Here is a 6372-nt window from a genome sequence, read left to right as displayed (position 1 = left end):
TAAATCTGCTGATGTAGATTTCTGAGATATCATAACCGGGCAGTTCCTGTATACCCGCTGGGCTATGATGGTTTTACCCACTGTGGTAGAGACTGAGAAGGGCTCTGCTAGGACTTCGGGACTGATACCAAAATCACCTGCTATGTATGGAGTAATAAAAGGCAAAGATACACCTGGGTCTAGCAAAGAATAAACATGAACATGGAAAATATGTAATGTACTAGTAACAACATTAGGAGAATTTTCTTGATCCTGTTGGGAATGAAGAGCATAGTGTTTATTTTGGCATTGCCCACTGGTAGCACTAGAAATGGCACCGTGCTAGTTTGGGCGACTGGACTGAGCTGTAGAATGATTTTACTGATCCTGAAGACTTGATTGCAGAAACTCCCTAATCCTGTGGCCTGGCTTTCCATAACCAAAACAGACATCACTACCGGCTCTGCAAATGCCCTTGTGGTTCTTACTATAAGTCTGACAAAGGGGATTCATTTGGGCACTGCTAACACTGCCCTGAGATTTAGAGCCTGGCTCTTTATCTCTATTGCCATCTCAGAAATTTAGCATTGGAGCGTTGGCAGAGGAAGGAGCTGGAATAGCTAACTTGGAGCAAACTGTGAACGGTTTCCTCCATCTTACTTGGGGTGAGCAAATTTGAAGTTACCTGACCTTGATCTCTTGTTCTGCCTCTCCCTTATCTTAAACTTCTGCTCTTCTACTTTCTTGGCATGGATCATGATTCTAGCTAAGGTCATATCACCGATCAGCATCGCAGACCTACATTCATTTACCACGCTATGATTGACCCCTGATACGAACTTGTGCATCTTAGCTCTATTGTCTACAACCATATAAGGAGCATACCTGGCTAGCTGAGTAAATCTGAGAGAATACTCCTTAACTATCATATTCCTCTGCCTGAGGTTGATGAACTCAAAAACTTTGGCTTCCCTTAGCTCTTGCAAAAAGAATCTGTCTAAGAAGGCCGTGACAAATTCCACCCACTCGATAGGGCCTGTATCATCTAACATCTTAGACTTCTACTGTTTGTACCAATCATGAGCAACATCCTATAACTGGTAAGCAGCTAACTCAGTACTCTAAATAGAAGTAACACCCATGATGTCAATGACCTTTTGGACTTGGTCAATGAACTCATGAGGGTCCTCATCAGACTTAGACACATGGAAAGATGGAGGGTTCATCTGGGTGAAGTCCCGAACTCTAGATGCTTTGGGATTGGCCACTAGATTGGCCGAAAAGTCTAGTGGCCGTTCATTCTGTACAGCCATGGACTGAGAAAGTGTGGTAAATGCAGGTCTAAACTCCACATGGGAAACATGTTCGCCCAAAGGATCTTTGGGTGAGGAGCTGGCTGGTTTCTTCTCTTTGGGGCCATGGTCTAGAATAAGAAAAGAATGGATTAGAATGAGAGTTTAACTTGTGATTATGCTCACTAGCATGACATCAATAATAAATGTGGCGCGCAACATACCCATGTACAAGACTCTACTAGATGCGGCTTTCAGACTTCCTAGGACTCTATTGAAGCTTAGGCTCTGATATAAAGTTTTTAACACCCCGATTCGCTGAACCGGAATGCTACACAGTGGTTATGACCCCAAGGGACCACAAGCTAAACCATGACTGATATCTGTACCTGTATACTGCAAATCATGATATAATAATGCGAAATACATACAACTGTATGGCTATAAGGTTCAATTGAATATAATCAAGTGGGTGAAAATACCCAAAACAACTCAATCTGAAAGCTAAGTCTGAACGTAAATCTGAATGTAAATCTGAAAGCCTCTAAACTATCTGAATAAGGAGTTGAAGGAACATTTCTCTAACTAACTCCGTAAAAACTGAATTAAAGAAATAAATAAATGTATCAAATCATATTGTCCTTGAATCAATGAGGACTCACTGTGTTTCTGCGATAGGAATGCGACCGCTACTTCTAGGCTAAAGCTCATGTCTCGAAACCTATGGTGTAACATTTAAAGAAAGCACCATAGCGCAAATACGTCAGTACAACATGAGTACTCAGTATACGAGGAAGGTAGGCTGAACATAAAGGGTTTCATGCATAAAAAACACTGACTGACTAATATGAATGTGGGAGTGTAAGCACACATATATAGAAATTGGTACCATTAATACATTATAGCATGACCTTTAAGCTAATACATGGTTTACTGATAACTATCATGACTGATACTAAAACTGATAACATGGATGACTGTATCTGACGGTTCTGCATATACTGAAATCTGAAGAACGCCCTTAGTTCTTTTATTGAGACTTATACAAAAACTGTGGGAAGTAGTATTTAACCAACATGCCCCATGTATGCCGTTATGGCTAAGACATGGTCCAATCGCTGCCCCGACTGGAGGGGTGTCAATACCGTGCCACATGTAAGAACAGCGTATGAGTGACCCTTATCTGGCGGGTACTCAATGAGAACAGTGGGAACCCTAAAATGACAGGTTAAGCCACCTCATCAACTCTAATCTGATTGGTTAAGATGTCTCAACCTACGCTGGCTACGTAGTTCTGGAACACAAGGATGACTACTAAGAATCATACCCTAAACTTGCGGGTGAGTTCCCATCCTTGGGTTCACTCGGTGCTAACCTCTACTCCCATCTGGAGGGACTGGACATGAATAACTGACTGTGCATGACTTAATCTTACTGAATTCCATTGACTGGCGAAATGTTACTGATATATGACAACTAACTAAGATCATAAGGTTTTCCTAAGTCACATGACAGACTGAAGTCTATGGAATCATAGATTGAGTTCAAATATCGTGAAACATAACATGGCTCTAGGCACACAACTATAGTTTTTGAGTACAAGTACCCCCAGGACTCGATAGGATGAAACTGACACACATGATATGACCTGATCACAAGATTTAAGTCCACAATTCACAATATCATAAGTAAGGCTTGCATAATAAGAAAGATTTTCAACAAACTATGACATGATCATGAATGAACACAACATGTATATACTTGCATGGCTTTAATAACATGGTCATTCCATATCACAACAATATCATGATTATCTCGTACAGCTTCTTCAATTCAAGACAATAGCACGGGGATAACGTTGAACATAAGCTTAGAACATGAAATAGTCATGTAGGACTTATTATGTCATAAAAGAATGATTTCTATTCCCTAAGGTATTTTGACAAACACCTTACATGCACATCTAAGGCATTGGTGGATTCATCAAGATTACAAATATTTAACAACAAACATCACTTATTTATACGTTAAATACCACCATATCCTCCCAATGAACATACAAAGATCATAATAATACAAAATTTAGAAGATGGTTCTTGAGCGTCATGGACGAAAGGAGTCCATGAATCAACTCACGCATACCTTAGAAGGAAGATTCTTGAAGATTGACGGAGGAATTTTCTTGAAATTAGATCTTCAAGCTTAGTTACACAACCCTAGTTGTTTTTCTCTTGTAATGCTCTTGGATGATAAGCTTTGAGATAATAATAGGATTGTAATATGTTTAGAAGCTATATATTTCATAGGGTTAAGTTTAGGGATGTGTAAGGAGTGTTAAAGACTTAATTACCCTTAAAATAACTCAAAACGAAGTGTTTTTGGCACCTCGAACTGACTTTGGCGGTGCCTAAGTGATTGCCTAAGCTAGGTTGGACGGCACCTAACCAATCGCCTATGTTTGGTTGGGCGGCACCTAACCAATCACCTATCCTTACTATCTCTCATGAAAATGGTTATAATTTTTCGCTCGGGTATTGGATTAAGGCGAAATTAGTATCGTTGGAAAGCTAATTTGATTTTCTACAATTTGGTGGGTCTAAATCAGCCAAAATACTACATTAAAATCGAGTTATACTTATTAAAAGATGACCGTTGCAAAATCAAACACTAAAACTTGATGGATTCAAAAACTCTTAGCTTGTATTACCTTAAGTGACTCATATGAACATGCTTAATGCATCATAAGCTATCCTATCACTAGGATATTCATTGTAAGTCATGTACTCAACTATGAATCACAGGATAGGAGATTTCATACGTAGGAATACTTATTCACTTCCTAGCTTAGAAACATGCGGGGTATTACATATACATAGCATAATTTCATATGGCTAACTCATGATCAATCTGAGAAACAATTTTATTACATAAGAATAGCATGGAGGTTATTTCGGATCACAATTAAGCTATAGTGCATAATTTCTATCCTCCTTGGCATTTTATCAAACAGCTTTCAAGCACCCTTAGGGCATAGGAATAATCATCAAATTGACACATTATAAATATTTCAATTTATGAATTTCACTCACTTGCTAATGTAGTTTCATGAAAAAAAAATATTCTAACTTGAGAATCATATAGCAAGATAAACATGGTTATAACCAACCCACAACATAAATATCATGATTAATAATTTAAAATAGATTCTTGAGCTTTATGGATAAAAAGAATCCATAAATCAACACAACACATTCATTAGTTCTTGATTTAGCGAAGATTGCTGGAGAGACTTTTCTGAAATTGAATCCTCAATTAAAACCCTAGCTTGTTCTTGAGAGAAAATTGAGAAAAACTAGTATATTCTGGGTACCAAATAGCCGAATATCGTCTTAAAGGGCTTAAAAAGGGTTGGAAAATTATCCCTTCTAACCCTAGATTCATCTTTTAATTTTAGTGAAAATTTCCTGAATTGGACCTCTGACACGATGTGGCGCTATCGCTCCGTGTCACTAGAATTTGGCAACAAATAAATTGAGGGATGATGCGATGCAGAGCCATAATGTTTCCACTTTATTTGTGACCTAGATGTTGGGCACGATGCACCACTATCGCGGACCCCTACTGGAATTTGAAAATTGTTATTTTCTCTTGTGGTGCAGCGCGCCACTGACTAATATGGCATTGTTTTATGAAGGGAACTTGAAATAGTCATAACTTTATACCTAGTTACCGAATTTAGGTGAATTTTATATCGATGTAAAGCTTATTGAATTTCCCACATGAAAAAAGTGAAAATTTTGAAAATTACTCATGGAATAAACATCATTTAATTTAGAAGATAATACTTGACATTCTTGAGGGTGATTAGGAAACTTTAGGGTATTACAATATCTCCCCCTTGGGAGCATTCGTCCTTGAATGAGACCAACTGAGAGCAAAAAAACAATAAACAAAAGTACATACTAAACATGAACACTGAAATATGACCACATAACTGAGATTTCTGAGATTCACACTGAGCATGCATATTTGATGCATGATTTCTTGACTGAGATGATACATGAATGCATGATTGAGATTTCTATAAGATGAGTCTTCTCACAAAGGGAATGCATGTCTGATGCATAAACACATGACTAATATGATTCATGAACCTATAATTAGATATGCAATGTTACTTAGTACCAAGTTTAAAAAGAAATGGAATCCTGAACATGAGGCTGATGCCAAGTCGTACTTGAAATCTAGACATAAAAACTGAAAAAGGTTAAGGAAAACTGTTACCTTCAGCTTGATTTGAGTCGGCGGAAAAGAGGTGAGGGTACATAGTATGCATGTCTACTTTTGCTTCTAAGTAGCTCCCTCAACAGAAGGATTCAGACAAAGAACTTTAATTAGAGGGACTTCTTTGTTCCGCAATCTATGAGTCTGGTAGTCTAGAATTTCAACTAGAATCTCCTAATAAGAGAGGCTGTTCTAAACATATTTGCTCTGAATAGGGACTATAATTGCTAGGTCACCTATACACTTATTGAGCAAAGAGATATGGAAGACAGGATAAACTGAGGTTAGATCTGAAGGCCATTCGAGCTCATATTATACCTTGCCAAAGTGACTTAGATTTTGAAGAGACCGATATATCAGGGACTCAACTTACCCTTCTTGTCGAAACTCTTCACTTCATTAATGAGAGAGATAAATAGATAAACATAGTTACCAATCTCAAACTTGATATCCTTTCTACGCATATCTGCATAAGACTTTTGTTGGCTTTAAGTAGCCCAGAGTCTTTCTCTGATCAACTGGATTTTTTTTGAGGCTTCGAATACTAAGTCAGGCCCTATAACTGAGGCCTCACTAACTTCGAATGAAAAAACTGGAGATCTACATCTCCTACCATGAAGAGCTTAGAATGGAGCCATCTTAATACTGGAATGATAGCTATTGTTGTATACAAACTGAATCAAAGGCAAGTGGTTATCCCAACTACCTTTGAAATTAATTACACACACCCTTAGTAAATCTTCTAGGGTTTAAATAGTCCTTTCTGCTTGACCATCTGTCTAAGGATGAAAGGCTATACTGAGATGAACTTAGGTAC

The sequence above is a fragment of the Capsicum annuum genome, chromosome 12, assembly GCF_002878395.1.
Source record: "Capsicum annuum cultivar UCD-10X-F1 chromosome 12, UCD10Xv1.1, whole genome shotgun sequence".
Classification (NCBI taxonomy): Eukaryota; Viridiplantae; Streptophyta; class Magnoliopsida; order Solanales; family Solanaceae; genus Capsicum; species Capsicum annuum.
This window is presented reverse-complemented; position numbering follows the sequence as displayed.